This window comes from Grammomys surdaster, unplaced genomic scaffold (genome assembly GCF_004785775.1).
Source record: "Grammomys surdaster isolate TR1022 unplaced genomic scaffold, NIH_TR_1.0 63, whole genome shotgun sequence".
In the NCBI taxonomy this organism is placed as follows: Eukaryota; Metazoa; Chordata; class Mammalia; order Rodentia; family Muridae; genus Grammomys; species Grammomys surdaster.
Genome location: NW_021604565.1, coordinates 9,118,740 through 9,136,267, shown reverse-complemented (window position 1 = coordinate 9,136,267; position 17,528 = coordinate 9,118,740). Strand labels below are relative to the sequence as shown.

The window sequence follows — 17,528 nt, the reverse complement described above, 5'->3', positions numbered from 1 at the left end:
ACCAGTGCACACTCTGCATGAAATAAGACATGGCTTAAGTTCTGCATTGTATTTGACTCTAAATACATGTCTTTGTAGAAAATAAAAACATAGAAGCAATAAAGTGAACCTGATTACTATTGAATAGGAAAAGAGCAGTAGTGTAATGGTTAATCATGAGTGTTGACATCACCAAGAAATGCCTACAGGCTCATTATAGCTCATCTCTGGAGGTATCTGAGAGGACATGTCCAGAAACAGTTAATTAGTAAGGAAAAATCCACAATTAATGTTCAGGAATCCAAAAAAGAAAAAAAAAGGCAAGTTAGAACAGTCAGTTTACCATACAAATGAAGCATTTTATAACTTTGTACCATTTAACTGTTTATCTCCATGTTGTCAATCACGGTAACATATCTTAGAGCAATAAAAATACACAGAGGAAAAGTTTTTATTTAGGCCCCAGTTTGGAGATTACAGCTCAGAATTAACTCATCTCTTTTCTTTGAGGATGCGAAGAACCAACACAACACTTCTACAGAGTGAGGTGGGATGAAACTGTTATCCTCATTTTTGGCACAAAAACAAGAAACAGAAAAAGGAAACACTCAAGAGAGTATGGTATTATAGTCCCCATCAAGAGCATGGTCATAATAACAAATACCACCACTGGGGTTCATTCAGTCCACATCTTCAAACTGGCATTTGTCTGGACTGGCATAGGTTCAAGATATTAACACAAATCTTTGGAATTATTCCAGATTCAAGTCACACCACTGCAGGTTATTATATTTATGCATATATAGGTGAAAATTAGTAGAAGTAATTTTTATTAAGTCATGAGGTAGTGTCCAATGGATCAAAATTTCTCTCAAAGATGCAAAGTGATATTGTTAACAGTATGATATGAATTTGTTCAACATTTTCAGTATAGGTGTCATGCAGTTTGAGCTTACAAAGAGCTCAGGAACTACAGAAAGTGATGTAAATTGCCCGCAGAGACAAAATAATATTAATATTATAAAATAGCAAATAGCATGATTTCATATAAAGAATTAATAAGCGAACGTGTAATACAATACTCTCAAAATGTTAACAATGAAAATATGTAATAATGAAGGGAAATATATAATTAGATTAGAAACCACATAACATCTAACTCCAAAGTTACAAATCACTGCTCCTCAGGTAGATGGGGGTGCCTGACAACATAGGGGATTAACATCTATTATTTTCAGGCCAATGTGACCTGAGATAGGGTGCTTATTAATGAATGATATATGAAATGCTGGCAGTATTATAATGATTTGGTACAATGGAAAGAAATAACTTTTATGAGTCTTTTTTCCTGTTCGATTAGCAGAAGAAAACTGCTCTTGTCCTTAAAAAAAATCATCGAAAATATATGTTTTAGGTTTAAAACTATATGGCTAATATATGGATTTCCATCCACAGTAGTTTTTTATATTTTAACATTTATACTTATAGAAAATTTAATTTTTCATATATACATAATGAAAGAAGCAAGGTATCTCCACTCTACCCACCTCCATTTGCCTCCAGCCCTACTTAGCTCATAAACAACTTGTCCACACCCACCACACACTTCTCGGGTAAACAATGTTAGCCAGAATCAATCAGACTTTGCTGAAACAGACACAGCCAATCCCCAGAAAAGACAAGCTACCCCCACTGCCCTTTTTTCCTGCTTGTGTTTTTATGCTTAAAATGGCTGTGGGCCACTGCTTGAGAGTCGTGGTTTCAGCTCCTGAGTCTGGTCATTTCCCTAATGGATTAGCCTTAGAAATCAGCTATTAAAAAAAAAAAAAGTTTCTGCCCAGGAGAATCCACGTTGAAGAACAGAGCATTTAGCTCCTCTGTCAAAATGAATGGGAACCAGAATTTGGATGTTTATAACCAAGAAAAGCAGACTTTCATCCAGCACTTCTCCCAAATTGTCGAGGTGCTGATTGAGGATGAGCTGGGACACCCAGCTACAGGAGATGCTATTGCCGAGCTCAAGGAGGTCTTGAAGGAGAGTGCCGTAGGAAGCAAGTGCAATCAGGGTTTGACCGTGGTACAAGCTTTCCAAGAGCTGGAGGAGCTACGGAAACAGGATGCTGAGAGTCTTCAGAAGGCTCTCTGATTGTGAACTTGTATGTAAAACTTCTCCAGGCTTTCTTCCTCGTGCCGGATAACATCATGTACTCTTCCCTCACTCACCGGGGGTAGGTCTGTTGGTATCAGAAGCCAGGCATAAGCTTAGATGCCATCAATGGTGCTCTGCTTCTGGAAGCCTCCATCTACTGCCTGCTGAAGTTCTACTGCAGGGACCAACCTACTACCTGAACCTGCTGAAGCTCTTTCTGCAGAGTTCCTTTTAAGACTGAGATTGGGGAGACTGTAGACCTCAGCACAGCATCACAGGGCCATGTGGATCTTGGTAGATATACTGAAAAGAGGTACAAATCTATTGTTAAGTACAATACAGATATCAAGCCTTTCTACCTACCTATTGCAGCTGCTATGTACATGGCAGGCGTTGATGGGGAGAAGAAACATGCCAATGCCCTGAAGATCCTGCTGGAGATGGGCGAGTTCTTTCAGGTCAAGGATGACTACCTTGATTTCTTTGGAGATCCCAGTGTGACTGGAAAGGTCGGCACTGACATCCAGCACAACAAATGAAGCTGGCTAGTGGTTCAGTGTCCGTTATGAGACATTCCTCAACAGCGCCAGATCTTAGAGGAGAATTATGGGGAGAAAGACCTAGAAAAAGTGGCGCAGGTGAAAGCATTGTATGAGGCAGCTGTCTGTACAAGGAAGACAGTTACAACTGCCTCACCAGTCTCAAAGAGCAGTGCTCTGAGCCCCTGCCTCCATCCATCTTCTTGGAACTAGCAAACAAGATCTACAAGTGGAGAAAGTGACCATGGAATTGTAGAGGCTGGGAGGGAGGGATCGCAATAAATTATTATTCAACAAAATAAATAAATAAATAAATAAATAAATAAATAAAACAAAATAAAATAAACTGTTCTTATTTGACTTGTACTGCATGGTCCGCATCATTTGCACCACCCCAGACCCAACAATATATATCTTCCTATTTTGAACAGCTTTTGAAACTTAATCTAAATTCGTCGGAAATATGATGATTTAGTTCCTAATTTTAATGCTATATAGAAAAATTCATAAGTACAACATTTTTAAAAATTCCTTAAAAAGTATTTAGCCTATATGCATTAATTAATCAATTTGTGGACATGTGTGCATGCATGTGTGTTTCTCTCTCTCTCTCTCTCTCTCTCTCTCTGTGTGTGTGTGTGTGTGTGTGTGTGTGTGTGTGTGTGTAGATTGAAGGACAACTTGAAGAAGTTAGTGATGTCCTTGTGACTTGGGAACTCTGGGGACTGCATAGGAATTGTCTGGCTTTGCAACAGATATCTTTACCTGCTGGATCATCTTGCTAGACCTTTTCCCTATATACATTTCACATTTAGAACTTTGTCAGTCTCTTAAAGAGAAGAAACCATGTCAACAGCACTGATGGCTACTCTACCTATTTAACAATCAAAACATTTATAATTTTGATTTAATACCAAGAAAAGATGCTGAAATGTTAGCATTGAACTTTTCTCAAAGCATCTGTGACCTGTGAGTAATTTTATGACTTCATCTAAAACTTCATCATATAGCAAGGGCCACTTGAGAACAACCTGCCTGCCAATGGAGGCATGGTTGAGAAAATATGAAAGAAATTTCTCTTTCTAGTCATGATTTACCTGCTTCTTAAGCTCATTTTTATAAACAATTGATCCTACATTCTGTTCTTATTTCAAATCATTTCAGTATTCTATACTGTATAGGACCAGAAAATTTCTTGGCAAAGTCCATTAATAAATTTCTTTACAAACAAATAGCACTAATGATTTGTCCTAAAAAAAGAATTGCTTCATATAAGTCACAAAGTCTTATTTTTATCCCTCTTTAAAAAGTATAAGGATTAAATGCAAGAAACTTTCCAAAATCATGAATATAATCAAATTAAACTGTTTATAGATAGAAACATTATAAACATGAAGGTTTATGCAAGTTTGTAGTGACTTGTGTGAGGCTTTTTCCGTTGACTTAAATTTGTATTTTATTGATAAATATTTCCCCAACAACAAAACTAAGAAACTTCAGTTTTATAATGGACTAGCATCTTAAAGCCCAAGGAAGAAAACAGTGACAGATCTCTGGATTTTCCTTTCTTTTTGCACTTTTATTATGTAATCCCAGGATACATAACATCTCCTCTCCTGGAGTGTACAGTTCCATGGTTATGTTATCTTCATAGAATATACAAACAGCACTGCACTCAAGCTTTCATCATCTCAAAGGAAAGCAGATACAATAGGACCACTACTCTTTCACCCCCATCTTTACCTCTTCTCAGGATCCTGGCTCTTGACTAATAACAATGTATTTCTGGCCTAGATTTGACTATTTGGGTTTTTTACAAGTAAGGGAAAATTTATAATTTATGCTTTAAATATGAATGCCTTGTTTTATTTAGCAGAAATCTTGCAAGGTTTATCTATATTATAGATCTGGATGTGCATTGTTGCTAAATAATCAGTTGAACTAATATGCCACATATTGTTTATGCTTTCACTAGTTGAGAGCCATATATTCTGACTGTGATAAGCAATGGTTCCATGAACTTTCATGTCTAAGCCTTCATAGAAACGTTTGTTTTACTTTCTCTCAGGTACAGACCTGGTGTGAAACTGGTGGTTATGTGGTGAGCCTTTGGTCAGCATTTGAATAACATCAGAAATGTTTTGTGAAGTGCATCACTATCTATCTTTTAAAAATTAATGTGATTTTTCACTCTTTATGTGTATATGTTTCAAAAGGTGTGGAGGTTAGAGAAGAACTTCCTAGGACTTCATTTTTCCTTCAATATTTCTATGGGTTCTAAGGACCAGGGAAGTCACGAGGCTCATGTATCAGCACCTGGATGCTGACACTTCTCATGCTCCAATTGTCTCCATTGGAAAAAATAATCCATTTAAGTATCTGTAAAACACTTTTTCCTAATTTTAATTCTTATTTCATAAGTATCCATAAGGTCTTTTCCATGGTCTTTGGTCATTCGTTAACTCTATAAATAAAATAATTCTGGCCTTTTGGCTGGGGCAGACACCTAGCTGGTCGGCTCCCATGAAGACACCATGTCCTGAGCCATCCTAGTGGAACCACTGCATTCAGAGCAGCAGGATTTCAGGATCCCAGAGGCAGCCTGCGTCCCAGGAGCTCTTCCACCAAGAAGCTCAGGATCACAGGATCACAGGATCACAGGATCACAGGATCACAGGATCACAGGATCACAGGATCACAAAGACATGTGGACTCTGAAGAGCCCTGACACAACTAAGATAACTGGAAAGAGACAGTAAGTGCAGGTAGTATTAAAGATAACCAGATGTCAAGAGAAAGCGCAAGAACATAAGCAACAGAAACCAATGTTTCCTGGCAGGATCTGAACCCAGTTCTCCCACCATAGCAAGTCCTGGACACCTCATCACACAGGAAAAGCAGGATTGAGAATTAAAATCACTTCACTTGATGATGATAGAGGACTTTAAGAAGGACATAAATAGCTCCTTTAAAGAAATACAGGAGAACACAGGTAAACAAGTAGAAGCCCTCTAAGAGGAAACACAAAAAAATCCCTTAAAGAATTGCAAGAAAACACAACCAAACAGGTGAAGGAATTGAACAAAACCATCCAGGACATAAAAATGGAAGTAGAAACAATAAAAAAAATCACAAAAGGAGACTACCCTGGTGATATAAAACCTAGGAAAGAAGTCAGGAGTCATAGACGCAAGCATCACCAATAGAATACAAGATATAGAAAAGAGAATCTCATGTGCAGGAGATACCATGGAAAACATTGTCACAACTGTCAAAAAAATGCAAACTGCAAAAAGTTCCTAAACCAAAGCATCAAGAAAATACAGAACACAATGAGAAGACCAAACCTAAGGATAATAGGTATAGAACAGAGTGAAGATTCCCAACTTTAGGGGCCAGTAAATATTTTCAATAAAATTATAGAAGAAAACTTTCCTAACCTAAAGAAAGAGATGTCCATGAATGTACTAGAAACCTACAGAACTCTAAATAGAGTAGAAAAGAAAAGAAATACCTCCAATCACATAATAATCAAAACATCAAATGCATAATACAAAGAAAAAATACTAAAAGCAGTATAGGAAAAAGGTCAAGTAACATATAAAGGCAGACCTGTAAGAATTACACTAGACTCTCACCAGAAACTATAAAAGCCCGAAGATCCTGGACTGATATCATATAGACCCTAAGACAACACAAATGCCATCCCAGGCTACTATACTCTGAAAAATTCTCAATCACTATAGATGGAGAAACCAAGATATTTCATGACAAAACCAAATTTAAAAGATATTGTCCCACAAATCCAGCACCACATAGGATAATAGATAGAAAACTCCAACATAAGGAGGGAAACTACAACCTAAAAAAAGCAAAAAAGTAATCTTCCAACAAACCCAAAAGAAGATAGCTATACATACATAATTCCACGTCTATTAACAAAAATAACAGGAACCAGCAATCATTTTTCCTTAATATCTCCTAACATCAATGAACTCAATTCTCCAGTAAAACGATGTAGACTGAAAGACTGGATACATAAACAGCACCCAGGATTTTGCTGCATACAGAAAACGCACCTCAGTGACAAAGACAGATACTACCTCAGAGTAAAAGGTTGAAAAGCAATTATCCAAGCAAATGGTTCCAAGAAACAAGCTGGAGTAGCTATTCTAATATCAAATAAAATCAACTTTCAACTAAAAGCAATCAAAAAAGATAAGGAAGGACACTTCATACTTATGAAAAGAAAAATCTACCAAGATGAATTCCCAATTCTGAACATCTATTCTCCAAAAGCAAGGGCACCAACATTCATAAAAGAAACTTTATTAAAGCTCAAAGCACAGATTACAACTCATGCAATAATAGTGGGGGATTTCAACACCCCACTCTCAGCAATGGACAGATCATGGAAACAGAAACTAAACACAGAAACTGTGAAACTAACAGAAGTTATGAACCAAATAGATTTTACAGTTATCTATAGAACAATTCATCCTAAAACAAAAGAATATATCTTTTTCTCAGCACCTCATGGTACCTTCTCCAAAACTGACTAGATGATTGGTCATAAAACAGGCCTCAACAGATACAAGAATATTAAATTAATCCCTTCCATCCTATCAGATCACCAAGGACTAAGACTGGTCTTCAATAATAGCAAAAACAATGGAAAGCCAACATGCACATGGAAAATGAACAACGCTCCACACAATGATGACTTGGCCAAGGAGGACATAAAGAAATTAAAGACTGTTTAGAATTTAATGAAAATGAGGCTCTTAATATCAAAATGTATGGGACACAATGAAAGCAGTACTAAGAGGAAAACTAATAGCTCTTAGAGCCTACAAAAAGAAACTGGAGAGGGCATACACAAGAAACATGACAGCACACCTAAAAGTCTAGGACAAGATGAAGCAAATACACCCAAAAGGAGTAGACAGCTAGAAATACTCAAACTCAGGGCTGAAATCAACCAAGTAAAAACAAAAAGAACTATACAAAGAATCAATAAAACCAGGAGCTGGTTCTTTGAAAAAAATCAACAAGATAGATAAACCCTTACCTAGACTAATCAGAGGGCAGAAAGACAATATCTCAATTGACAATGTCAGAACTGAAAAGAGAGACATAATGACAGAAACTGAGGACATTAAAAAAAAATCAGATCCTGCTACAAAAGTCTATTCTCAATAAAACTTGAAAATCTGGATGAAACTAACAATTTTCTAGAATACCAGGTTCCAAAGTTAAATCAGGAGCAGATAAACAATCTAAACAGTCCCATAACCCCTAAAGAAATAGCAGCAGTCATTAAAAGTCTGCCCAACAAAAAAAGCTCAGGACCAGATGCTTTTAGTGCAGAATTCTATCAGACCTTCCAAGAAGACCTAATACCAATTCTCTTCAAACTATCCCACAAAATAGAAACAGAAGGAATACTACCCAATTCGTTCTACAAAGCCACAATTACACTCATACCTAAACCACAAAAAAGACACAACAAAGAAAGAAAACTTCAGACCAATCTCCCTTATGAAAATTGATGCAAAAATGCTCATAAAATTCATACAAACCAAATCCAAGAACACATCAAAAGAGTCATATATCATGATCAAGTAGGCTTTATCCCAGGAATTCAGGGATGGTTCAGTATTCAGAAATCCAACAATGTAATCCACTCTGTAAACAATCTTAAAAAAAAAAACACATGAACATCTTACTAGACGCCAAGAAAGCATTTGACAAAATTCAACATACCTTCATTGTAAAAGCCTTGGAAAGATCAGGAATTCAAGGCCTATACCTAATCATAGTAAAAGAAATATATAGCAAGCCAATAGCCAACATCCAACTAAATGGAGAGAAACTCAAAGCAATCCCATGAAAATCAGGGACTAGACAAGGCTGTCCACTCTCTTCCTACCTATTAAATATAGTACTGGATGTCCTAGGCAGAAGCAATTAGAAACCAAAAGGAACTCAAAGGGATACAAATAGGAAAGGAAGAAGTTAAAATATCACTATTTGCAGATGATATGATAGTATACATAAGTGATCCCAAAACCTCCACAAGAGAACTCCTAAACCTTATAAACAACTTCAGCAAAGTAGCTGGATAAAATAATATCAACTTAAACAAATCAGTAGCCTTCTTATAGTTGAAGGATAAACAGGATGAGAAAGAAATTAGGGTAATGACACCCTTAACAATAGTCACAAATAATATAAAATACCTTGGTGTGAATCTAACCAAGCAAGTGAAATGTCTGTATGACAAGATCTTCAAGTCTCTGAAGAAAGAAATCGAAGATCTCAGAAGATGGGAAGATCTCCCATGCTCATGGATTGGCATGATTAACATAGTAAAAATGGCCATCTTGCCAACAGCAATCTACAGATTCCATGCAAACCCCATTAAAATTCCAACTCAATTCTTCAGAGATAGAAAGAGTAATTTGCAAACTCATTTGGAATAACAGCAAAAAAAAAAAAAAAACAGGATAGGGAGAACTATTCTCAACAATAAAATAATTTCTAGGGGAATCACCATCCCTGTCCTAAAGCTGTACTACAGAGCAATAGTGATAAAAACTGCACAGTATTGGTACATAGACAGGCAGGAAGGTTAGTGGAATATAATTGAAGACCCAGAAATGAACCCACACACCTATGTTCAGTTGATCTTTGACAAAGGAAAAAGGACAGCATTTTCAACAAATGGTGCTGGTTCAACTGAAGTTCAGCATGTGAAAGCAAATGAATCCATTTTATCTCCTTGTACAAAGCTCAAGTCCAAGTGGATAAAGGACCTTCCCGTAAAACCAGATACACTCACACTAATAGAAGAGAAAGAAAGAAGAACCTCAAATACATAGGCGCAGAGGAAAATTTCCTGAACAGAATACCAATGGCTTATGTTCTAAGGTCAACAATAAACAAATGGTCGCTCATAACATTACAAAGCTTCTGTAAGGCAAAGGACACTGCCAATAGGATCAAAAGGCAACTAACATATTAAAGATCTTTACCAACTCTACATCTGATAGAGGGCTAATATCTAATATATACAAAGAACTCAAGTATTTAGACTCCAGACAAGCAAATATCTCTATTAAAAAAGGAGTACAGAGATAAATAAAGAAGTCTCAACCAAGGAAATTTGAATGGCTGAGAAGCACCTAAAGAAGTGTTCAACATCCTTAGTCATCAGGGAAATGCAAATCATAACAACCCTGAGATTCCACCTAACAGCAGTCAGAATGGCTAAGATCAAAAACTCAGAGGTGACAGCAGATGCTGATGAGGATGTTGAGAAAGAGAAACACTCTTCCATTGTTGGTGGGATTGCAAGCTGATACAACTGCTCTGGAAATCAGTCTGGCAGTTCTTAAAAAAATTGGACATAATATTACCTGAGGACTCAGCTATTCCACTCCTGGTCATATACCCAGAAGATGCTCCAACATATAACAAGGACCTATGCTCCACTATGTTCATAGCAGCTTTATTTATAACTAGAATCTAGAAAAAACCCAGATGTCCTTCAACAGAAGAACGGATACAGAAAATGTAGTACATTTACTCAAGGGAGAATTACTCAGCTATTACAAACAATGAATTCATGAAATTCATAGCAAATGGATGGAACTAGAAAATATCATCCTGAGTTAGGTAACTCAATCACAAAAAAAAAAAAAAACCACACATGGTATGCACTCACTGATAATTGGATATTAGCCCAAAAGCTTGAAATACTCAAGATACAACTCACAGACCACATGAATCTCATGAAGAAGGAAGGAGTAACAAAATACTTATGGGAGCAAATATGGAGACAAAATGTGGTACAGAAACTGAAAGAGAGGTCATCTGGAGACTGTTCCACCTGAGTATCTATTCCATGTGCATTCTCTAAAGGTAGACATTGATGTGGATTCCAGGAAGTGCATCCTGAGAGGAGCCTGATCTAGCTGTCTCCTTAGGGTTCTGCCAGAACCTGACATATACAGAGGTTGATCCTCACAGCTAACCATTGATCTGATCATGAGGTTCCCTTTGGAGGAGGTAGAAAGAAGACTGAAGAAGCTTAAAATGTTTGAGGCCTCATGGGGAGAGCAACAATACCAAGCAACCAGAGCTTCCAGTGTCTAAACCACCAGTCTGGGAGCACATAAGAAGAGTCCCATTGCTCCAGCTGTATATGTAGGGGAGGATGGCCTTGTTGGGCATAAGTGGGAGAGGAGGATCTTGGTTCTGTGAATGTTGGATGCCTCAGTTTGGGGAATTGGAGGGTAGGGAGGTGGGAGTGTGTGGGTGTGTATGTGGGGCACACACTCATAGAAGCTGGAGGAGGGAAAATGGGATAGGTGTTTCCTGGGTGGAGGGGAAATGAGGAAAGGTGATAACAACAAAATATAAATAAAATATCTAATAAAAATATATATATAAAACAAAAATTTCTGAACCCATATTTCTACTCACCTTTAATTAAGAAATGTTTATTTTTAAAATGTAAGAGCAATTTATATATTTTTTGTATAAAGACTTATGTGTTTTATGATTGACAAATACTTTGTCCAATTTTGTTAGTCAAATGTCACTCTTTCATTTTTACTTGTTGTACAAATATTTATTCATTTCAATGCAGTCTAGCTTAATTAAAAATCAAAAGTATATTTTTAAAATAATTCTATCACTGAAAACTGATTTCTTATAAGTAAGTTCATATTTTTAAGAATTTTCCTCATGTTCTCCTTTATAGTATATCAATTTTAGATGTTATGGCCATGAAGACAGCTCTCAAAATGAACTGTCATAAATAATACTTTATTATGAATGTTTGACCTTTATTAAGAATATATGAAATCCAAAATCAAATTTCTCAGAGAAACATATACATAATCCTGGGTATATGATTCTTCATATGCTACAAAATCTTTTACTAAGTATTTTTAGAAAACGAAATTTTGATTGTATGGAAGGTGTCCTAGTTAGGGTTTCCATTATTATGAAGAGACACTATAACCAAAGCAACTCTTGTAAACTACATTTCATTGAGGCTGTTTTACTGGTTCTGAGGTTCAGTCTATTATCATCATGGGAGGAAGTATTGCAGCATCGAGAAAGGTATGGTGCTGAAGGAGCCATGAGTTCAACATCTTGTTCTGAAGGCAATCAGGAGAAGTCTGTCTTCCAGGCAGCTAGGAGCAAGATCTCTCAAAGTTATTCTAACAGTAACACACTTCCTCAAACAAGGACACAACTCCTAATTTTGCCACTCACTGTGCCAAATGTATTTAAACCACTGCAGAATGTATTTTGAACAAATCTCATCTTTATATCGTTACAGACAATGAAAAAAATGAATTCTGATAGAATGTGGGTATTCCATTGTGTTGTAGAAGTTCATTCCCATTGCTTCTTCCTGTTTAGTGTTTCTGGTTCAGCTGCATCTGTGAATTGATATTCTTAATTCCCTAGAAACAAAACTCCTTTCTTAGCAACAGTGAAAAGTTGAGACTTCGTCTACAGAATTCTTGAAGAGTCAGGATAAATTCCAAGAAATTTTTATACAGTTTTGTTGTCTTGTACCTCTTGAAAAATTTTTAATACAGTTTTATTATGAAGAACAATATACGCACAGCAAGTACTTAAGTGTCCACATGATGAAGGAAAGGAGCAATCCATGAAGAAGGTGACTGACAAGAGCAGAGGTCTTGGGAATCTCAGCTTACTCAGCCATAATCACTATGTTGATTGAATTGTCATGATGAACTAGCACAATCACTGACATAAAAGTGAAGACTTTCAATCAAACGTTAGTGAGTTAGCAAGTTATTTACCAAAATTCTCCTATGCAGTCATACATTTCATAGGTAATTTTCCAGAATGAAAGACAGAATCCAACAGCTGTCTGGTATATGCACACAAATACAAATTGCAAAACCTAAAATTATACCTGTTATTCAGGCATTTATTCTGAATTTTAATATTTGTTAAACTCAATGTTGTCATCTTTTTTATCATACTTTCGATAATACTTGAATAGTTACTTAAGCAATATAATAGACTAAATATGAAGACAAACCCCAGTAGCATACAAAAGGACACCTATGGCTTAAAGATCAACATCTGCACTAAAACGAACACTGTGAGACAACTATATCAGTGTGTGAGCCTCCTGGATATACGTACACAAACCAAAAGAATTAGCTTTCGATATAGTGCAGATGCAGAGTTATCCTAACTTCTTATCCTGAAAATAAAACTTTACATTTTACTGTACTGAGAACTTTGTGTAACTATAACTCAATGATTAATATTTGTGCCCTAACTAAGTACATTTGAACCAAAAAGTACAGTAAATATGCAATTAAAAGTTGGAAAGTTCACTTTCACACATGTTAATATAATGAATAGGTTTTACAGACCTCAAATTTGCTCCATGAATTCAGTAAATTTGAGTGAATACAGGGGCTAGAACATTATTGTACATATCAGTAACCATGGATACAAACTTATTTGCTAACAATTATTTTAGTTTTTATATTTTCAGTGTTATGTACTGAACCATACTCTGTGAGCATGCTGGACAAATTATCTACCCAAAATTTTGTATATTAAGTCTATATTTCTATGGTTAACTTGGAGATATTTTGAGGGTTTTTAATTTTAAAATAATAATTTCTTTAACACAGAAGTGCATTATGCAGATATTTGAAACAATTTTCTTTCTTTTTGTACTTATTTTATAAACACCAAAATAAAGACAATATATTTAAAAGCAGCTATAATGAAGCTACACATTGTAGCCTGCAAAAATTAGAAATAGAAAAAAATTGATATAAAAACATGGCTATTTTGATCACATCCAAAGACATTCTAGGTCTCTGTGATCTGGCTGAAATTCAGTCAGCATAGTAAGGACATGTATCATGAAGCTGACTTTGTTCCTAAGTTCATGTAGTTCAGGGCAGTTCCGCAGAGGCAGTTGAAGCCTAGAAAATTAGGTGTGCAAAGATTAGAACAAATTGCCAGTTAGTTTGAGGCCAAAAGAGCAATTCAGTGAGAAGCTGAGAGAAGCCAGATTGAATCAATCACCTTTGATAGGAGTTTGAGCTGAGTTGAATCAGCTAGCCAGAGTTCAGAAAGATGTAGAAAGGTTGAGTGTATTCAACACTAAGCCTCCAAGATAAATACTACATCCAAATATTTACATCATTCATTTTCTGGCTACTTTCTCGGTTTCTTGGTCCTTCCTTACATTGTAGATCAGCTGTTTAAAAGGACAATTAGCTAGTACTGTGTGAGCTTCTACAGGTGCGAACATATCTCACTATTTTATTCGCTTCGTATTGTGGTGGGAATATTACTAATATCTCCATTTGGACAAGCAGAAGCTTTGAAAAGTCAATGAATATGATCAGAGATGGATATTAGACAACTGCCACAAACATAGTAAATATGCTTGAGTAGTGTGTAACAGTTTACCACATCACTGTTTCTGTGTTAGAATGCTTTTGTATGTACTTGCAAGAAAAGCAATATTTGAATAAAAATAAGAAGTGTTAATTTGTATTTGTTTTCAGTCATTATTCATAAAAAGAAGAAAAGAAAAATAAAAATATTTTAAAAATGTCAGCTTGTGTTGCCCTTACACTTACTGGAGCATGACCAAACTCCAAGTAGCTAGTCCCTTAAAGAAAATTGAATTCTTCCCCACCTGCATCCCTTCCAGGAGCCATGAATTGTAGAGAGCTATACTTCAGCATCTTTAACACATGTTTTAAATTTTCTTTTTATTGGATATTTTATTTATTTACATTTCAGATGTTATCCCCTTTCCTCATTTCCCCCCAAGAAATCCCCTATCCCATCTCCCATCCTCCTGCTTCTATGAGGGTGACCAAACACCCACCAACCCACCCACTCCTGCCTCCCTACCCTCACATTGCCCCACACTGGGGAATCCAGCCTTCACGGGACCCAGGACCTCTTCTACCACTGATGCCTACAAGGCCATCCTCTGCGCTATGTATACACACACCGTGGAGCCCTGGGTCTCTCCATGTGTGTTCCCAGGCTAGAGATTTAGACCCTGGGAGTTCTGGTTGGTTGTTATTGTCGCTCTCCCAATGGGGCTGCAAACCCCTTCAGCTTCTTCAGTCCTCTCTCTAACTTCTCCATTGGGGACCCATGATCAGTTCAATGGTTGGCTGCAAGTATTCGCATCTGTGTATGTCAGGCTCTGGCAGAGCCTCTGAGGAGGCAGCTATATCAGGCTCCTGTCAGCATGCACTTCCTGGCATCCACAACAGTGTCTGCATTTGGTGATTGCGCATGGGATGGATCCCCAGGTGAGGCAGTCTCTGGACAGCTCCACCTTCAGTCTCTGCTCCACACTTTGTCTCCATACTTGCTCCTGTGAGTATTTTGTTACTCCTTCTAAGAATGACGGAAGTACCTCCACTTTGGTCTTCCTTCTTTATCGTATTTTCAAAAGAGTTCTCTTCAATGGATTTCTGTCTACGCTGTAACTTTTTGAGTGGTGTAGGGAGAGTAGGAATGGTCATGGAAGCCTTCTTTGTCTCTCTTTCTCAATTGTGAGTCTTCAGTCATCAGTACCGTGGAAATGGTAGATTTCTTGCACTTTATGATCACCAGGAGCATGGATTATGCACCGACTTATAGTTTCTGGTAACAGCATGGACTTTGGTCATCTGCATGGTCTCCAGTGTCAACACATGGCACAAACTTAGCATGGTCTCTGGTACAGATCATAGCATTTACATATTAATGTCTTGGGCTGTATTCCAAAAGAGGAGCGTATTGATATGAGTGGTCTGTTCTGACTTCCGAGGATCCCCTTCTTAATACCAGAGGATTCAAATCTTATACCACAAAATGGAACCCTAGGACAGAGATAAGAAGTAACAGACAGAGACCATAACAGAAAAATCACAACCAATCAAAATGCAGAGTTGTAGAGCCAAGTCTCTCTGATACATCTGCAAAACAACTGTCCCGTGTAAGGACCAGGGATCATTCAGGAAGAGAAGAAAGATTGAAAGAACCAGAGTTTGCTGTGAAATTTTGTCTCCTAGAAATTTCAAAAAGTACTCCCAGAAATTCTAACCAATATGGGTCCCTAAACCTGAGCTGAAGAATGACACCAAGAAATGTACTAACAGAGATGGCTAGCAGCTCAAACATCAGGAGGTCTCAACCCTATACAATGAACTCCAAAAAACTAAGGAATTCAGAGTTTCAGAAATAGTCATCCTCATGAAAGAGCACACCAGTTGATCATCTAATACCAAATGGTGATCCCTGAAAACATGCATATAAGTAACATGTCACACATCTTCTACCAGCCAATCTTTTCTGGAGACATCAAGCACATATATTGAATAAAGACAGACTCTTTCACAGATGGTGGTGAGGGAACTAAAAAAAAAATCATAATGAAATGAGACCCCCATATTGCATTTTGTGCAAAGATAAATTTAAAGCAAATAAAAGACAAAACAAAAAACAAAAAAGCAAAGTGGTTATGGGAATATTGAGCAAAAACTAAAACCAGCTTTCAAATGATGAGCTACTTACTTACACACATATTCTGAACTTCAGATATTAGCATAACTTTCCAAAAGAGCTATAGAAATTAACTTATGGTAGAAGCTGTGTGACATGCTTATGGATCCCCTGTTCTATTCCACTAGATTATGAGTGTGCTTCCTCTGCCAGTGCCATGCTGCTTTGTTGCTGTGGCTCTGTAGTATAGTTTGACATTAAGTGTTGTGACAACCGCATCATCGCATTTTCTGCTTTGGGTATTGTGCTTCTGTATACACTTTAGGATCTTTTAAACTATTTCTGTAAAGAATGTCATTGAAAGTTTGAGAGGAACTGTATTGAATCTATAAATTACTTTTAATAATATACCCATTTTCTCAATATTGATTTTGTTAATCCACAAACATGATGGGATTTTCCATCGCCCACTGTTTTTTTCCAATTTTTTTCAGTGTTTTGATGCTTTAATTTTATATTTCTTCACTCCCTAGGCTATTTATTCTTAACTATTTAACTTTTGAGGTATAAATGGGGCCCATATTCATTTTGAAATATAGTCTCTCTCACTGTATCATTTTTAAAAAATATAAATTTTAGTGTTTGCAATTAACATAAGTGAATCATTTTTTCTTTATTTTTCTTTCTCTAAACCTCCTTATATATCGCCTACCTTGTTCTATTGCAACTTCCTGGCCTCATTTTCCTTAATGTTGTTTTTACTGTTATTAATGTCATTATTATTGGGTGTGTGTTTATATCTCTGTGTGTATTTATAAGGAGATAAGTACAACCTCCCCATTTAATATAATGTCACTTCTATGTTATAGCTTCAAGGCTGATCAGTTATTATTGGATGACCCATATTCTTCCTTCAGGAATACTAGTACTTGCACTGTCAGCATCCCTTAACGGGCTGTACTTCTTTGCCTAGGGTTCAGGCTTTTTGTATGGCTCCTCTTCCACATTAGGATGTCTATGGGTATCTTTGTTGTTCACATTACATTTAGAAAACCATATTGGTGAGACTTAGACTTCCACTGTATTGCATGCCAGAAAAGGATAGCTATTATTAACATAATAATTTTATTGATCCTGTCAGAATTTCTTAATCTCCTTGCTCTACTCCTTGCATGTCTGCAGCTCAGCTTCCTACCCCTCCCCACTCCTCATTCTCTTTCATTTTCTCTTTTTATTTGATATTGATTCTTGTCCTTGTTAGGGTTACTATTACTCTCATAAAACACCATGACCAAAAGGTAGATGGAAAGGACAAAGGG

General features: G+C 36.7%; 1 pseudogene; it reads left to right on the top strand.

The window, feature by feature from the left end:
• Window positions 1–1,858: 1,858 nt before the first annotated feature.
• Window positions 1,859–2,909, top strand: LOC114621882 (annotated as a pseudogene).
• Window positions 2,910–17,528: the final 14,619 nt, after the last annotated feature.